Here is a 19,477-nt window from a genome sequence, read left to right on the forward strand (position 1 = left end):
CAAATGCAAATTTCACAGTATTACACATCACAGGTTGGGCAGGAGAAGCAGAAAGAGGCACTTAGAAAACCTCCCAGTTCAGACAAATCTATTTAAATAGAGTGACAAATCTGAAGTGAAGCAGGAACAACTACACTTGTGGATTAAAACCGTTCTGTGAAGCTCCAGCGCCTTGGTGCTGGCAAGCAGGAGGATATTTATCCAGCCTATTTTGAGAGAGACGAGCAGGAAGGGAAAGCGATAAGAACAGAGACATACGTGTGCCCCAAAGTGCGTTGTTCCTTTTGCTGCTGCAGCTTCCTCAGGACAGCATCATTCAGCCAAAGAGCTCACGTCCATCAGGGACTCTTTTCAAAACAAAGGAAGAGGCAAGGAAGTAACTAAAAGGTTTGGAAAGGTTTAAAGTCCTATCTTGAGAAGGAACTGGTTGGTCTATGCAAAAGTGGATTGAAAGAGCAGAAAAAGCACCAAAAAGTGGTGTAAAAATTCCATCTGATTATAACAACAGCAGGAAACGGTGCAAAAATCTTCACTGCTTTTGCTTTCAAAATTGATGCAGCCCTTCCAGCAATTAAGCTTGGTGCAGTTTGCACCAAAGGCCACGTATGGATAGCCTGGATTAACCCTAAAGTCCTGGGCTAGCCCAGGTTAAGTCTCCCATCAGTGTCACAGACTTCTCTACGGGGTTTTTGGAGGCCTTCCAGACCTTTGCAATCTCTATCTAGTTACAAAACATGCACCTATAGGAACCGTGCAAGCAAACCTGGAAAAAACGCTGACCTTTCCAGGTTCCACTTAAATTTGAGAAGAAACTTCTTCTCAGTGAGGGTGCCAGAGCCTGGCCCAGGCTGCCCAGGGAGGTTGTGGAGTCTCCTTCTCTGCAGACATTCCAACCCGCCTGGACACCTTCCTGTGTAACCTCATCTGGGTGTTCCTGCTCCATGCGGGGATTGCACTGGATGAGCTTTCCAGGTCCCTTCCAATCCCTGACATTGTGTGTTTCTGTGAAAGCCCTCCCTGGTGCTCTTCTCCATCACCTCAGCCATAAAAAGCCCCCAAGCCCCCACTCTCATGAGCAAAGCAGCCCCTACACACAGTGCAAGAAACCTCCACAGATACACAAGAAAAAAGAGATATTCAGTTTAAGCAGATCACTTCAGTCCTGAGGACAGCCAGTCTCTAAACTGCCTGCAAACACCAGCAATTTCCGTGGCTTCCCAAAAATATATACCAGCAGCTTCCTGTTACAGGACAAATTCCTGTTTGTAGGACAAATTGTGCCCTTTTATTATCTCCCTTAAAAACAGCGAGGAAAAAGGGGGGAAAAAAGAGAAAAAAAGGAAATGCTTTTTCTACTCTGATGCACTTGAAAGCAGCATCATCCCACTTCTCCTCCCACTAAGCTCCCTCAAAGCCTCCAAGTGATGGTGGTTTGCAATGCAAACCAGTGAATGCCTGAAACTGGGCTCCTGCTCCACACTCCACCGTTCTCACAGCCTCTCCTGTAAATCCCCATCAAACTGCTGCCCTGGTCACCTCGCCGTGCACACAGGCTTCCTAAAGAGCAGTGGAATTAAGAGCTCAAAGTGTCGGCTCCCAGGGATGTCGGGGTGATGCAGGACTCCTGTCTCAGGTTTATGTTGTGCACGCAAAATACTTCAGCTGCTTAGGAAACTACTGGAGGTAACTTAACCTGCAGGAAAACCCAATATAGATGCTCTTATCGAGAATAAGAGCAGCTTTGACTTGACTGAGCGGAACTAAATTCCGCAGCTGAAGTGGCTCAGCTTCATTACAGTTGAGTGCAGAGTATCTGCATGAGAGCTGGATGTAAGAGCATTAATTCATTTCAAAAATTAATCCCAGTTCTTCCCTTTTCTCCCCATATTCCTGGCTAGGGTGGGATTAAGCAAAACTGAGTTCAAGGGAGAGAACAGCAATGTACATGGCTCCAGCATCTATGCATCAAAGTCTCAAAGAAAAGCAGAGGAAGACAGAAAAGCAATTTCTCCCTGGGTTTGAGGGAAGACAAAAATTACTGGAAGAGACTTATTGGAAGGATTTAGGACAAACAGATAGCCCAGCATTGAGAGCTGGAGTCAACAGCCTACCATGGATTGGAAATGGGATTTATAGTATCAGCTATCCCAAAAAAGGCTGGTTTTACCCCAGAAAGGCTCAGCATCCATCATAAACCAGTCTGAGTCAGGACATATTGCCAGCACCACAGCACAAGCAACTGGCATCTCCCTCCACAGTTTATCATCCCCAGGGCTAGCAGCACCTACTTATCCAACCTGAGCACCACTTCACACTTCGAAGACGTGGGGATACACCACCATTAAATAAAAAAGCCACAACTGTCCCTGAAATGTGGATCAGCTGGAAAGCTACTCAAACGAGCACTGCTAAAATTGGGACTTTCCTTGTTTTTTCAAGCAGCAGGGAACAACATGTTGGGCTCAGAGTTGAACAAGCAAGAGTCAAGCGGAAAAAATCTCTCCTTTTTAAGCGTTGACCACATTAACTTTCAGCAAGTTTCCGGGAGTCCTGCCAGGGCACTGGAGTTTTGTATACTACGGAACTGTTAAAAATATTATTGTAAACGGTATTTTCAAAATGTTTCAGAGGCCAGGGCTGGGGTAGTGTTAAAAACAACAGCAAAGCCTGTGAGATTGTTATAATGGTGAGAAGACAAATGTATGCATGTTGATAGCTCAAAGAGCTTGCAGGCTTGGAAAAGACGGATTCATATGCCAAGAAGAAGCAACTGAAATATTACAGGTTTCCTCAGATCATCTCAACCTCATTCTTGTAATTTTGCTCTAGATGCTATAGGACACTTGATCTGGTGCACACAGAGTTACCCTGGAAATGGGATCCATATCTAGAAGTTACACAAAATAACAGCTAAATGTTGGTGACACTTCAGGCATGGAAGACACTACTCCTCTGGAATTTTTCTGCTCAGGTTAGATGTGTCACACAGAGTCACCCAACAAGTAGCTGTTAGAGACTACGCACCTACATCTGTGAGCATGCAGCTGGGATGGACATTTTGAAAACACTGAATCATAGAATGTTCTGGGTTGGAAGGACCCACAAAGACCATTGAATCCAACTTCCCTTCCCACAAAGGACAACCCCACAGGTCACACCGTGTGTCTGAGGACGTTGTCCAGTCTCTTCTTGAACACTGTCAGGCTTGGGGCTGTGACACCTCCCTGGGGAGCCTGTTCAGTGTCCAGCACCCTCTGGGTGAAGAACCTTTTCCTGATGTCCAACCTAAACCTCCCCTGGCACATCTTGCTGCCATTCCCTCGGGTTCTGTCGTTGGTCACTAAAGAGAAGAGCTCAGCCCTGCCCCTCCTCCTCCCCTTGTGAGGAGCTGGAGCCGCCATGAGCTCTCCCCTCAGTCTCCTCTTCTCCAGGCTGAACAAACCAAGTGACTTTAGCTGCTCCTCATACAGCTTCCCCTCCAAACCCTTCACCAACTTCATACCCTCTTCTGGACACTGTCCAGTACCTTTATCTCCTTTTTACCCGGTGTCCCCAGCCCTGCACACAGTGAATGCTCCAGGTGCAGAGCAAAGTGGGACAATCCCCTCCCTGCCCAGCTGGCCGTGCTGTGCTGGATGCACCAGGACACGGGTCCCTCTTGGCTCCAGGGACACTGTTGGGTCATGTTCAACTTGCCATTGACCAGAACCCCCAGATCTTTCTCCATGGAGCTGCTCTCCAGCCTCTCATCCCCTAGTCTGTGTGTACAGCCAGGATTGCCGTGTCCCAGGTGCAAAATCCAGGACTTGCGTGTGACTGGGCTGGGTTTGCAGAAATATGTCCCAAGTGGCCTTAAGGGACAAACTGTGTGAGGCAAGATGAGGAGGAAAAAACCACCTTTCCTGAGCACACACTAGCCAGGCTGCTAAGCAAGAAGTGACATACATGTGTCACCACAGATCACAAAAGGGGCAAACCAGTTCTCTGGGAGCTACTCCACACAAAACCCCACAAGCCATGCCACATGAACACACATCACTTGAGGGTTTTTTCTCCCCATTTTTGGGCACAGCACCCAAAAAGTAATTAAGCATCTTTCAAACTATGCTATTCTGCTGGAGAAGAGCTAGCCTGTGCTTCTTTAAGAGCCATCATGCATGATGGAGGATACCTTTAGTAAGTGACCCAGCCAATGCAGCTGTATTCCACAGCTGCTTCTAGAGAAACACCTCCTGAGCCATCCTGTTGACTCCAGCACAACATGAGCTTTAACACCTCCCTGACAACCCGTTAAAACAGCCATTGAGATCTTGAAATCTCTCCCCTCTCAGCTCTCTCTTCCCACAAATGACTTAGTAAATGAAACCTTGCAGACAACATGCTCCAATGAGGGTGGGTTTTTTTCAGTGTTGTTGCCTTATTGTGATAATCCTTTTACCAAATTCAGTGGAATAATCAGTAATTTGCACTGGCATACACAATAGTTTTGATTTCGCATACAGATCTCAAGCTTATTAAAACCCATAAACCAAGGAAGCAAATCAAAAGGATTAGAAAGTCAACTCTTCCATCAGCAAAAAACAAACACAGTCCTATAAGGTCAGAGATAATGTTTTCACACAGTGGTTGGGGTTGAAGGGACCTCTGGAGATCATCCAGTCCAACCCACCTGCTCAAGCAGGGTCACCAGAGCAGATCACACAGGAAGGTGTCCAGGTGGGTTTGAATGTCTCCAGAGAAGGAGACTCCACAACCTCTCTGGGCAGCCTGGTCCAGGCTCTGGCACCTCAAAGGAAAGAAGTTTCTCCTCATATCGAGATGGAACCTCCTGTGTTTCAGTCTGTGCCCGTTACCCCTCATCCTGTCATTGGGCACCACTGAACAGAGTCTGGTCCATCCTCTGACACCCACCCTGAGATATTTATAAACATTGGTGAGATCCCCTCTCAGCTTCTCTTCTCCAGGCTGAACAGCCCCAGCTCTCTCAGTCTCTCCTCATAAGAAAGATGCTCCAGACCCCTCAGCATCTCAGTAGCCCTCCACTGGACTCCCTCCAGTAATTCCTTGTCCTTCTTCAACTGGGAAGCCCAGAACTGGACACACAACTCCAGATGTGGCCTCACCATGGCAGAGTAGAGGGGGAAGAACAACCTCCCTCGACCTGCTGGTCATACTCTACTTCATGCACCTCAGGTACCATTGGCCTTCTTGGCCACAAGGACACATCACTAGCTCATGGTCAACCTGTTGTCCACCAGAACTCCCAAACTCTTCTCTGCAGAGCTGCTTTTCAGCAGGTCAACCCCTAACCTGTACCAGTGCCCATGGCTGTTCCTCCCAAAGTGCAGGACCCTACACTTGCATTTGAATTTCATCAGGTTCTTCCCTGCCCCATCCTCCAGCCTGTCCAGGTCTCTGTGGGTAGCAGCACAGCCTTCTGATGTGTCAGCCCTTGCTCCCAGTTTGGTGTCATCAACAAACTTGCTGAGGGTGCACTCAGTCTCTTCATCCAGGTCATTGGTGAACAGGTTGAACAAGGATGGACCCAGTACTGACCCCTGGGGAACCCCACTAACTACAGACCTCCAACCAGACTCTGCACCATTCATCACACCCCCCCAGCTCTGCCACCCAACCAGTTCATGATCATTCATGCATTCATTTGGTGAAATGTGTATTTGCTCTGCAAATACCCAAAGAACCTATGGTCCCCACCTGTTTGGTTTTTTACTTGCATCAAGGCCTGCACAGCACAGAAGTGCATCCCTGTTAACTCCCCCTTGTTACAGAGGAGCTGCCTCTTCCAGCAAGGGGCGAAGCCCAACCAATTTTCAGACGCCTTGGTTACACCCAAAGCCCATCTCAGTCCCACCACACGCTGCACCTAAATGGAAATGTTAAAATCAGGCACTCATGTGATAAAGTCTAAAGGATCCTCATCTCCTGCAACCCAGTACGTTCATCTCCCCAAAAGCCAGTCAAGCCAGGATTATTTAACACACATCCCTGCTCGCTGGGGATGAAGGTCTGCAGAAGGTCTGCAGCTAGAGGAGAGCACTGTTCTGCATCATTCCCCCTTTTATAGGGCAAAAATACTGCCCTCAAATAGTTACCTGTGCACTTGTAAAGCAGTGAGAAACTCTGATGCCAGTTACACCAACAGAAACCCTCTGATCTCCATTACTGTGACCCATAAGTTAACACAGCAAAGGGGAAGGTCTACCTCTATGCACAAGATAAAAGCCAAAACAAAAGAGACTAATTTCTTCCTCCTGCAGGTTTTCATGCCTTTTTTTGCCTCAAATGACTGAAGACTTTGGGGAGGGGGAAATTAAAACGAAGTATATCTGGAAAAGTGAGGCTTCAGGCCTCTTTTTTCCTGTGCCCCTAGGAGAAAACAGAAAAAAGAGCAGAAATGGAAAAGGAGGAACAGATACTAAAATCTTCACATAAAACAAACTTGCTCTCTGAAAAGCATTCGTCTCAGACCAAAATCTTCCCTGCAAAAGCAACTGGGAGAAAAGCATCTGCACAGCACCAAGCTGCTATCCGGACCAAGAAATTTGAAGTCTTTGTGAACGAAGCTTGACGCCAAAGAGCTGCAAAGCCAACATGGTGCCAAGGAGAACTTGGCCTGAATGAAAGCAGCACCTTAACCGGGGATGGGGACACCCAGGTCTCCCCAGGGATAACAACAGGTGGGAACCAACCCTGTCTCTGTGGCTTTGCCTCAGTTTCAAAAGCATTACAAACATTATGACTGGTCCAACATGCTCTAATGGGGAGGTTAATGCTAAGTGACCAAGCTTTGGACTGGGAAGGAGAGAGGTCCAACCCATCACCTAAGCGGCCAGCAAGATCTCACAGCAGCATGAGGGTTTTTCAGCCACTGTGCCATCTCCCACACTCATCCCATCTTCTAGCTGACCCACTTTCTCTCACTTGCAACACCCCGCTGACAGCATCCAGGGTAACACATCTCCTACGAGTTGTCCTACCAGCCCTTGTATCCCGCCATTTACCCTCAACAGGCTGCAATCAATAGTCCCTCTCGCAGCCATCCCACTGCACAGCTTCTTTTTTAACAAGCTGCGGCCCCATCCCCGCAGCCCATCTAGATTCGATTGATCACAACACAACTTTGCAATCGAGTGCGAAACCAAGGGCCGGGACTAATTAACCACTTTCTGCTCTCTCAGCAGCTATCCGGTTATTTTGCTTCTTCCTCATGGGCAAGAAGCACGAGCTCCGCAGCACATGGGGAGACCAGGACCTGAGGATCAGGTCCCAAGAGACACCACAGAACTTGCAAGGTCCTTTTCCTGCTCACACTGCTTCTGCCATGCACTTCTAGATCAAGATTAGACCAGGGTGAGTAAGCAGAGCTTGGCAAACACTTGGTGGCAAGCAGAGATTAAAAGACAGATTGTGTTTTGGGGCAGAAGGACCATATTTCTGCACAGCCCCAGGACACTGCTGTCTCCACAAGCTCCTGGCTTGTGCGTGCTATTGGTGGGGTGGTGATAGGGATATGAAACAAACACGTGGGTCAGCTTCCACAGAGGGTTTGTTCTCCTTGTCCTCTTCACTTGTAGCATCACATGAACTCAAGTACATTCGCCTGTGTGTGACTAGACACGATAAGTGAGCCATCAACAGCTCAGGAACCAGACTGGTCAGCGCGCACACAGTTACAGAATCACAGAAGCATTTTGGTTGGAAGAGACCCTCAAGACAGAGTCCAACCATAACCTAGCACTGTCACTAAACCATGTCCATAAGAACCTTGTCTATGTGTCTTTTCAACACCTCCAGGGAGGGTGATTCCACCACCTCCCTGGGCAGCCTGTTCAAATGTCAGACAACCCTTTCTGTGAAGAACTTGTTCAATATCCTCATGGCCATACACTTACACAACTTCAAGTATCTGCAGAGCATATGTATTGACCAAAGTCAAAGTGCTCAGGGCCTCCCACCTCTGCCCTGCCTCTGTTGGTCCTTCACCACCTGACTGTCATGCAGTTGTTGCTCTGCAGAACACACACACAGACTGCCATGGGCTGCAGCACACAAGAGGCAGCTTCTTCCAAAGGAGAAGCAGCCCTGAGTTGCCCAAACATGACCTGCAGCTGTCATTTAACAGTGCAACACCAATGTCAATACAGGCTGGGGGTGAAGACAACCCACAGAGAAGGACTTGGTGGATATGAGATCAGATGTGAGCCAGCGATGTGCACTTGCAGGCCAGAAGCCAATTGTATCTTGGGCTTCACCACAAGGAGCGTGGCCAGCAGGTGGAGAGAGGTGATTCTGTCCCTCTGCTCCGCTCTGGTGAGACCCCCCTGCAGTGCTGGTCCAGCTCTGGTTCCTCAGCACAGGACACACATGGACCTGCTGGAGAGGGGCCAGAGGAGCCACAGGAATGATCCGAGGCTGGAACAGCTCTGCTGGGGGGACAGGCTGAGGGACTTGGGGTGTTCAGCTGGAGAAGAGAAGCTCCGGAGAGACCTTATTGTGGCCTTTCAGTGCTTCCAAGAGGCTGATAAAGATGGAGACAGACTTTTTAGCAGGGCCTGTTGCAATAGGACAAGGGGTGATGGTTTTAAACTAAGTGAGGGGAGAATCAGGCTGGACATGAGGAAGAAATTTTTGCCTCTGAGGGTGGTGAGACACTATCCCAGGTTGCCCAGAGAGGTGGTGGATGAACCATCCCTGGAGACATCCCAGGCCAGGCTGGACAGGGCTCTGAGCAACCTGAGCTGGTGAAGATGTCCCTGCTCATGGCAGGGGGGGCACTGGGTGAGCTTTGGAGGTCCCTTCCAACTCAAACTATTCTAGGACCTGCTCCCCCAGTACAATACAGCAAGGGAGCTGCTGTGCTGCCTCTCATTCATTCCCTGAGTCTGGTGGACAGAAGAAAAGAGGAGGAAACTGAGGAAAAGGCAGATCTCAACTCTAAATGCAGCTTACAGCATTGCAGAGTGTCAGGCTAAGAGCACAACAGGTCACCAAGGCCAAAAGACATCTGCAAGGGAGGCAGAGCGATGAGTAACTTCCTTTCCTACAGCATCCAGTGGTGCAACGCAAAGTCACAGGCAACAGAAGGCTGTGGGCTTTTAATGCCATCTCAGAGGAAGCCTGACCTGAAGATATTCGAAAGACAGAAGCCCATCACCCCCAAGAGACCATTGACGAACCCCAAACCATCAGGGCAGCCACACAAAACCTCCAGACTAGGAGACCATCAGAACAGTTGCTCAGCTGCTCCAAAAATCAGGTCACTTATTAGGCACAGTGGGGAAACAGTCAACTACTTTATTTTAAAAGAAAGCTCTGGAGAAAGAGCTCAACTCAGTATTGATTCCCACAGCCCCATTTACAGAAAGAATGAATTAATTTCCAGGATGGAGAGAATCATACGCCTGCATATCAAAACAAAATACAGAAGCTCCTCCAGTTCTTCAGCTGCATTTCAATGGAAACCAGAAGGTTGTCACGATGGAAAGATTGCAGTTTCTAATTAATCCTCCCCGCTGAGTGTTTAATGCTACTAATTGATGAGAAGAGGCGGTGTCCAGACAGTGTTTCAAATTGCTTTTAATATCTTCAAACCAAGTTTTGGCTAAATTAAATAATAACAAGGCAGATTTGCTGCCTGCATGACTGTGCCCTACTGCAACTCACTCTTCCCCACAAGATACTGAGTTGAGGGAAGGGAGGCAAAGCCCATCTTGGAGTTTGTTTACAAGGGTTGGAAGTTTTCCTGGAAAACATCAACTGCGATAGTGTCACTTCCACAGAACATGCCAAGACAAAGACCATTGGTGCCAGGGACACGGTCTGTACCATGAGACACCCAGCCCCTACCCTCCATGGATCTAGGGGATAGCTTCTGATTCCAAAAAATCAACCTCTTCACCAAGAGATGTCCCATAGTAACTCCAGAAATCTGCACAAAATGGACTGTGGTGTCAGGAAACACAGGATCAGGCCACAGCACAGCCCCAGGGGCTCAACACAGTACCACCACCAGCAAAAATATCTTGCTCATGGTGCTACAGGCTTGCTCACCTGCACCACAGAATGGTCCTGGTCTCTAAACCCTAAATATTGATCTTGTACTGTTGTTGACCAGGAGACACCTTTGGAGCCAGCAGAGAGATCCTAAATGTGAGAGCCAGCAGGCTCAACACAAGAAGGCAGCTCAGCACACGCCGAGATGTGAAGTTCCTGCTCCCATGCCCTGTGTTCAGCACATTAGAATGTCCTGGGTTGGAAGGACCCACAAGGATCATCAAGTCCAACTCTTGTCCCTGCACAGGACAACCCCACAGTTCACACCATGTGTCTGAGGACGTTGTCCAGTCTCTTCTTGAACACTGTCAGGCTTAACATGCTCTAGGTAAGGACAGAACCTGTCCCTTTATACTCAACACTCAGCCATTTCAATCTAGGAGATGCTAAGTGCTTTGAGCAGCAAATGAAATCAGGGAGTGCGAAACAAAAAGTACACGTGCATGGGCCCGTGCTATGGTTACTGAGGAGTAATAAACCAAGTAGTGCTGATGGTCCCCAAGCTCAGGCCTGAAACTCCAGCACTGCTGTGTTTGTCATAGCAATAACATTCCCACCTGCACCTTTCTGACATCCCCTCAGGGAGTTCTCACACACCACTGTCATAGATCATGGTCAACGGAGCCCACGCCAGCTGTGCAGATGTCTAGCTGGCTGACCTCTCCTTACCAAAAGACTTCTTTTGCTATTATTATTAGTTTCCAAACCACCAGCTCCATCATAAATATAAGGTAAAATAAGCTTATTCCTAAAACACTAAAAAAAGATGAGCTGATGCCTGCACACGCTGAGTCCCAGCAAGTCAACAAGAAGGCTCCAAGCACTCAAACAATGTCGAGTCTAAAGCTTTTCGTCCTTTTACTACAAAATCCTGTTGCTGCAACTTGTGCAGGTCGAGGCACAGGCATGTGGAGTCCTCACCTGCACAGCCTGGCTGGTACTAACCCATAGCACCCCGAGTAAACTACTCCTGTCTGCCCAACAGCCCAGTAATAAATAGACCCCAAGGAGTAAAGCTGCACTCCAGCAGGGTGGTGGATGAGATAATCTAATAGGACCTTTTCCATCTCTCAACTTTTATGCTTAGTCATAAGATAAATATCTCCCACGTTGTAAAGAAACACACTGGCTTTGCTTGCCTGCTTATGTTGGGAGAGCGTTGCCCTCTGAAGACATTTCGTTTTCCAGCTGTTAATACACTCACGCTAATAGGAGAAGAGATCAGCAAAGACTTGCATTTGCCTGGCTTTTGGTTTCAGGGAGCTCCGAGGCACCCAAGCAAGTCCCCTAATTCTTGTCCCAGCAGCCACAAGCAGCACAAAAACCTCATTTCTGTGGTACCTGAGTACCTGTGCTTCTCTGAGCACTCAAGCCTGATTCTGTCCAACGTGCAGAAGCACTCAATATACTTTTTTGCAGAAAACAGGTTGGCAAGAGCACAGGGAAAAGCATGCCCTCCATTGACCAGCCAGGCCAAGCCTGCTGAGACACTGTCAGAAATCAGCTCAAAAAACCCCCAAACACCAGAAAGGGAAATGCAAGGAACCAAAGGGTTTGATGAGAACATAATCCAATGTAGAATAGAATAATTTGGGTTGGAAGGGATTTCAAAGCTCACCCAGTGCCACCCCTGCCATGAGCAGGGACATCTTCACCAGCTCAGGTTGCTCAGAGCCCCGTCCAGCCTGGCCTGGGATGTCTCCAGGGATGGTTCATCCACCACCTCTCTGGGCAACCCGGGACAAGGTTTCACCACCCTCAGTGTCAAAAATATCTTCCTATGCCCAGCCTGAATCTCCCCTCTTTTAGTTTAAAACCACCACCCCTTGTCCTATCACAACAAGACCTGCTAATAAGTCTGTCCTCATCTTCCCTCTAAGCCCCCTGTGTAATGAAAGCTTACATTGCAATTTGCATTGATTCATGCCACTAGCAGTATCAAGGCTCTTTTTTAGTTTAAAAATGCCCAAGAAGTGCAGTTAAGCAGAGAAAGGTCCAGCAGTCACATCTCTCCCACGTCTCCAAAGCGTGTTAAAACAAAGCATGCACCGATAAGCACAGTTTACATGAGACCATCCTTATACATAATCCAGACAGCAATTGAGGGACTCAGGATCAGAGCTCAGCAAATTTCATTATAAACAGAAAAAAACCTTGTACCCTATAAATAAAAATACAAAAGCCACACAATTGAGATCTCTTGCAACAAGACAACACCAAGGCATGGGGAAGGAACACTGGAAAGGGAGTTGGGAGCAGAAGGTTTTGCTCCATTCTCTAGTTCAGTTGCTGGACCACAGGATGACCCTGAGCATTGCCAGTTCTCATAGCATTCAGTGTTATTCACGAGTACCCAGTTCCTGGAGTCATATGATTACATTGGAACCCACGCTTCCTTTTTTTTGTTTAAAAAAAAGGAGCTGTAGATGTCAAAAGTTGAAGAATAAGTCATGACGTTCAAAATGCTCAAGCAAAAAGTAAGAAAATAAATCACTATTTTAAATATAATTATTCAAGTTTTTGGGGGAGGAATGATTGATTCTTTTGGATTTGGAATGTAATTATAACGGATTCTTTTCCCCAACACTATACACTGGAAACCTTAGACTGGGCTGGGAATAGCTTAATATGGGGTCAGAAAGGGAGGTTCCAACATTTCCACCTGTAAGTTAGAGATGGGAAAACACAGTGACCATAGCAACACCTGCCTAGAAATGTGGTAGCCCCTTTGAGGTACCTGATGCTGGCTTACCTAATCAAAAGAATATTATGCATTGGGGGGCGATATGAAGGCACAGCAGTTTAAAAAAAAATACAGAACAAGTTTGCAAATTGTGGTTGCACTTTTAACCAGCAGCAAGCAGGGGAAGCCCTGGAAGGCAGCTCTGCCAGCTCATCTGCTGGCTCACCAAAACTACCAAATTTACAGCCAGCGGCAGGTCTTGCCCAGCAGAAATAACTTACGATAATAACGAGATGGTAAATTAGGACTTGACCTTCTGAACAGCCTTGGTTGGCTCTTATGGAGCTCATCCAACTGCTGAGCCCTGTGACAGTGCTAGCCCACTGTTGTGGCCACCATGGCCCTACAGCCGTGACTGCAGATAACCACCACCTAGGAGTAATAAACTCCAGCCCTGCATTCAAATATCCACAAGCACCATGAAGACGAGGTAACTGCAGGTCACATCCATTTCCTTTTTTTTTTTTACTGAAGAAAACTATCAGTATCTAGAAGATTTGGATCTGGGGTGTCCTATGTTATGCATGGAATAGATTATAACCATGGACAAAGGGGGTAAACACCACACTTGAAAGCAGCGGTCATTACCCACTCTGCCCAAAGCTAACGGACTGTTGGAGTGGAGCCAGAGGAGCCACAGGAATGATCCGAGGCTGGAACAGCTCTGCTGGGAGGACAGGCTGAGAGAGTTGGGGTGTTCAGCTGGAGAAGAGAAGGCTTGGGGAGACCTTATTGTGGCCCTTCAGTGCTTAAAAGGGGCCTGTAATAAAGATGGGGACAGACTTTTTAGCAGGTCTTGTTGTGACAGAACAAGGGGTGATGGTCTTAAATTAAAGGGGGGAGATTCAGACATGAGGAAGAAATTTTCAGTGCTGAGGGTGATGAGACAGTATCCCAGGTTACCCAGAGAGGTGGTGGATGAACCATCCCTGGAGACATCCCAGGCCAGGCTGGACGGGGCTCTGAGCAACCTGAGCTGGGTGAAGATGTCCCTGCTTATTGCAGGGGTTGGACTAAGTGGCCTTGAAGGTCCCTTCCAACCCTAACTACTCTACAGTTCCAAGTAACTAACCAGCTATGACGCAGAGAAATTCACAGAAGGAAGAGAACAGGAAGGACCTGAGCAATCATGGCACATGGAGCCACTTTGGGTGCTGGCTCAGGCAGCAACCCCAGAGCCAACCCCACCGGGCAGCCCAAGTTGAAGCAATGGATGCTCAACTGTGTGTTCCTTGAGCACGACGAGTTTGCTTTTCACCAGCCCTGCAACCAGAGACAACAGCAAGTCAGCTGCTCCCGCCTCGCACGGGGGCAGAAAAAAAAGCCTCGCTGCTCTCGCTGGCAAAAGCTGCTGAGTTTCTGTATTATCTCATCTTTGAGATTACGAGGAAGTGAGCGCAAACCTGTTCAGTCGCATAGTTCCCGCTCAGCCCTGGCCAACAGCCGGGTCATTACTGTTCGTTTTCCTGCTGTTCCGCAGCCCTGGGGCAGCTCCAACCCCTTCTGCAGCACCTCGGGACACGGTCCTGCCGACCCCAGCGGGGAATTTAACCACAGCCGAGCACCGGCAGAGAACACACAGCACGAGGTCAGTCCACATCCATTCAATTACTGAGTTCAGCTCACATTGCTGTGTACAGGGTTTAACAAGCCCAACCTTCACTCTTTCCACCATCTGCAAAGCAAATCTCAAACCCACCACCCCGCGTATCTCCTTACGGAATCCTTCCACACCTTCTGCCTACCAAGGATTTCCTCTCCCTTCTCTACCAGCACTCAAGGGACTGCAAAGGACAATCAGACTTTGGAAAGACCCTGCAGAGCCTGCTGCAACCTGTTCGCAAAACACTTGGGGACCTCCTGCTCTCAAAGTCACCGCAGCCATCGCCGCTCTGATTCTCCTCCGGTTAATGCTCATTTCGCAGTGCTTGGTTCTCAGGAATGCGGGTGCTGCTGCTTTAGACAGAGCAGACAGAACCAGAAAGTGAACCAAGGATCTACAAATAAATATTTATTTCAAAATAAATTAAAAAAATTAGATTTACCAAACACTAAACCCCCTCTTGCTAATACTCTGCCTTGCCGCATCGCTATAGAATCAGTCCTCTATTTGAGCAAACTTTGCATCAATTATTTTTTGTTGAGAATTATGAGTTTTGTTCGCAAAATTTTCTCTGCACATTCTCCTTCCCCAAAAGAATTTGCTTTAAAACAAAAACACCACCCATAACATTTCTATGCTTGCTTATTTAAGAGAAATACAGCATGCGGCTCTAATGTTATTAGCACCTTTCCTTTTTTTACAGCTAAACACAACTTAATGACACATTATGAAAACTAAACAGAGGTGGAAGTTACAGGTCTTTCCCCCCCCCGCTTTTTCAAATGAAGTATTTTATTAGGCAAGCTCAAAAATCCAGATCACACATACAAAGAAAGGAGCTCGGAAATCCCCCTCCCTCCACCCCCAGTGCTATTTGCTAAGGAAACCAGATTCTCAAAGCCAGCCAAAAAAATGATCTCAGCCATTCTTAAGAGAGCCTACAGTGCATTTTCATGAGTCATGGAAAGCAACAACTCGTTGCTTTGGTAATGCTAGGTAAGCAACTGGTCATCCATCCACAGCCAGCCTTTCGGCACCAAGTCAGAGAGCAGAACACCTCTTGACAGGTGACAGAGACGGCCCCAAAATAGAGCCTCGAGGCAAATTTACCTCACAGGAGGCTATGTAAGAAAGCATGGCCTATAAAAGCACTTAGCAAAGCATTTGGCAGCCAGGATCCCCCACAGTCCAGATCGCTGCATTGTAGGGGTGTTGCTCAGAGCCTGCAAAAATAGCCGGAGCTGGAAACACATGTGGAAGGGACAGACAGAGATGGGGAACAGCAAGAAGGCAAGTCCCTCATTCACACTCTGCCTACAAGCCAGGGCAGATAGGAAACCTACTGCCCATCAACCCAAAGCCAACACTGGGGCATGCAGGCCTGTGTGAGGAATTGCAGGCTGCTCCATCCACCAGACCCCATCCAACCAGGGGTCTGTGGTGACCGCACAGCCCATAGACACAGGACTCTACGCACACGGGGCACACAGGTGCATAAAAGATGTACTTAAGCTTTAATCAGTTGCTGACCAAATGGCTTGATCTTCTAATTTCATAGAATAGACTAGTTTGGGTTGGAAGGGACCTTCAAAGCTCATCCAGTGCCACCCCTGCCATGAGCAGGGACATCTTCACCAGCTCAGGTTGCTCAGAGCCCCGTCCAGCCTGGCCTGGGATGTCTCCAGGGATGGTTCATCCACCACCTCTCTGGCCAACCTGGGCCAGGGTTTCACCACCCCCAGTGTCAAATTTCAGCCTGAATCTCCCTTCTTTTAGTTTAAAACTATTACTGAAGAACCGCAAGCTGATAACCAGAAGGATGCCAGCCTCTGGTTAAGGAGAACACTGTTCTGTGAGTCTGGAGGCATTGGTAGACACAACTAATGTACATGCAATTTATCTGAACACCACAAAGGCTTTCAAAATATATTTATACATATATATTTTTATATATCATTTTCCTACCATTCTTTTTGGGTGAGAGAGATTACTGCAGGGGCATGACTCAAAGCCCTTGGTGACACTCCTGAACATGGTGGTGACCCAGCCTAAAGCCCTTCAACCACACCAAGGCACCCATTCATCAAATTCCAGCTCTGAGGTTTTGCAAATCCAGCCCAAGACATGTCAAAGAGGTGGGAAATACCTCCTGCAGCAAGGGGAGACCTTGCCCAACAAATTCCATGTTCTTCCACAACTACCTCTCACCGTTCTCACCTCTTGGTGACTCCCACACAGCGTGAGACACCAAACTGCACCTCTGCCAACGCAAACTATGAAACCCAAATCAGCTTCCCACGTATGGAAAGTCTTACTGCTTCTTGTCCTAGTCCCAAATAGCTTTGGGACTCTGTGGTGGTCCAGGATGGAAGCCCAGCAGGCCACACCACCCCCGTGGGACAGTCCAACATGAAAGGCAACTCCTTCTGCACAAGATTGCCCAGACATAGACCAAGACTTGAACAAGCTCATCTCCAGCTTTCCCTCCAGAGATGAAGGCAGTTACAACCTTCAGCACCTTTGCACTGGGTCCAAAAATCAATTATTTGGCCTCACTTCCTATAACACAAACTACAAATAGAAGACATCCTCACCACCTACAGCCCCATCCTGAAGCCAACCAGGCATGCACCAGGTGTTGGTCACACCAACAATGCTGCAGGTCAAGTTGCTGAAATATTGTGATAATTAAACACTTTTTCCTGTTTCTTGGGCCAGGTAACACAGTGGTAAGTCATGAAGATCTTAGCGCAGTGCCTTGGGGAGAGCATTGTGGAGAGCCCCAGCAAGCATCCCCACTGCAAACAAAAACAAGCCAGAGCAGGCATGTTCCTCAAATCCTTCATGCTCAAGACAACATTTCAGCAAAGTGAGGTGAAGCCAAGTCTTGAGACAGAAACCATCATCAGGGTATGTAGAAGACAAAAGAACTGTCCTTTTGTGAGAGCCACCTGTAACTCCAGCCAGCATCCAGGAGCACTTTGTATTCCCCATGCAGCACAGCCACAAGTGACTGTATCACAAGAGGGGGAGCAAGGGGACATCAGCCCAGGCCACCAGTGAAGCAGATCCTCCCGTCCAGCAAAGCCTGGGAGTGCTGAGGATGGGGGGCAGGAGTGTGGCCCCACATCCAGGCAGCCCTGATGGTCCCATCCCAGCTTCAACACCCAGAAGGCTGCAAGAGGAGACACCAGCAGGGCTTTCCTGGGCTGTCACCATCCCAGGAGCAGCTCCTGGGAGCGAAGAGGAGCCAAGTGCAGAGTTTTCCAGTGAAAACTCAAGAAGGAAGCATGACAGGACTTGCCCCATCATGATTCTCCTTAGGCACTGCAATCACCCCCTGCAGCCTCCATTGGGAGGGAATACCCATCCGGAACACTAAACCACCACCTTTCCCGTCCCTTTTTCCTCTGGCAAGACACAGCACAGCTTGGGAACAGCTCAAATTCACTCTGCTGCTGGGTTCAGCAGCAACAACGTTCAGAGCCGGACCTTGAACCTTTCAATAAAATCAGTGATGCAATAAACTAAGCACAGCTCAATACAGTCTCTGTTTATCTCTTTTACTCACCACCAGCATCATCCAAAGAGAAATAACTGAAATATCTCGCATATTTCTCTAATGACTTAGTCTGTTAGCACCCGCACTGAGGGAATAAGACCAAGGAGCAGCAAACACATTCCACCGGTTTATTAACCGGGCGCTCAGGTTTCCAAAAGGCAGCAGAAGGATCGGTGCTGTAGTTCTGTGCCGAAAGGCAAACAGAAGGCGCCGAGGCTGCAGCGTGAGCACCTTGCATCAGCAAGGAAAGCTCTCCAGGAGCTTGGCCCAGCCTGGTAGCTCTAGCTGAGGATGATGCTTTATCGGTTCAGCAAAACGAGCCCTGCTGTACAGCACATCAATGCATTGACCCACCTCAACAGAAGCCAGCCCACATCTCCGTTCTCCAGGTACTGGTTATTCATCACTTACACACTCCTGGGCTGCTCTGTCCCACCGTCCCAGCCCACACACCTCCCTCCAGCCACCACGTTAGTTCTGCTGCAGATACTGAGTTATCAATCTGTCAGCATCATCCAGATGCAAATAACACTATCAGGTGCCCTTGGCAATCACACTGCACTGAGCCAGCACACAAAAAAGGGACAGTCCTCTCCAGGGCACTTCCCCGGTAATGGCAGAGAAGAGGTGAGGGGCTGAACACAGATCTATAAGAAAGATGGGGACAGACTTCTTAGCAGGGCCTGTTGCAACAGGACAGGGGTGATGGTTTTAAACTAAAAGGGGGGAAGATTCAAGCTGGACTTGAAGACATTTTTGACACTGAGGGTGGTGAAAGCCTGTCCCAGGTTTCCCAGAGAAGTAGTGGATGAACCATCCCTGGAGACATCCCAGGCCAGGCTGGATGAGGCTCTGAGCAACCTGAGCTGGTGAAGATGTCCCTGCTCATGGCAGGACTAGGTGAACTTAGAAGGTCCCTTCCAACCCAAACCATTCTATGATTTAAAACACTGTTTCTGTGCACACACACGACTTCACTTTAGTTCAGCTTCACTACCAGCTAGAAAAGATCTCAGCTTACACTTTCTCCCAAGCCATTTTCTCTGACCTTCCCTATCACAGCACCTGGGCTGCCCCACACAGGGGATGCCCCAGCCCTTCAATCCACACCCGAAGTGAGATCTCAGCATTCTCGAGAAATGTGCCCACCACCCTTCTGCAGGTTCCTCATGCCTCAGCACCGCTGCTGCCACTGTATAGAGCAAAAGGTGCAAACAGCTCACCGTAAAGAGATCAAATATCTGCTTGATTATTTTTAAGCTTTTACCACAGAGAGTGCTACACTATTTCAGGTAACAACTGTGATGATCTGACCTCTGCTCAACCGCAAAAATGCAGAGGTTGTAGCACCAAAGCACTACGCAAGCCAAGTAACCAACCATCCTCATCATAATGGACTTGCATGTACATCTGCAGAATAGAACAGTACAGTAAGAAAGGATTTACAACAATCATCTAGTCCAACCGCCTGACCCCTTGAGGACTGAAGGACAAG

General features: G+C 48.2%; 1 protein-coding gene across 3 annotated transcripts in view; it reads right to left on the reverse strand.

The window, feature by feature from the left end:
* Window positions 1-19,477, reverse strand: part of LOC102088147 (mitogen-activated protein kinase kinase kinase 3) — a 91,104-nt gene that overhangs the window by 66,489 nt on the left and 5,138 nt on the right. Inside the window, exon 1 of one of the 3 annotated variants that reach the window (XM_065050353.1) lies at window positions 259-342. The exons of the other annotated variants lie outside the window; for them this stretch is intronic. The gene's annotated coding sequence lies outside the window, so the exon portion shown is untranslated. Of the gene's footprint in view, window positions 1-258; window positions 343-19,477 lie in introns of those variants that run through there. 3 annotated transcript variants of the gene reach the window in all.

This window comes from Columba livia, chromosome 2 (genome assembly GCF_036013475.1).
Source record: "Columba livia isolate bColLiv1 breed racing homer chromosome 2, bColLiv1.pat.W.v2, whole genome shotgun sequence".
In the NCBI taxonomy this organism is placed as follows: Eukaryota; Metazoa; Chordata; class Aves; order Columbiformes; family Columbidae; genus Columba; species Columba livia.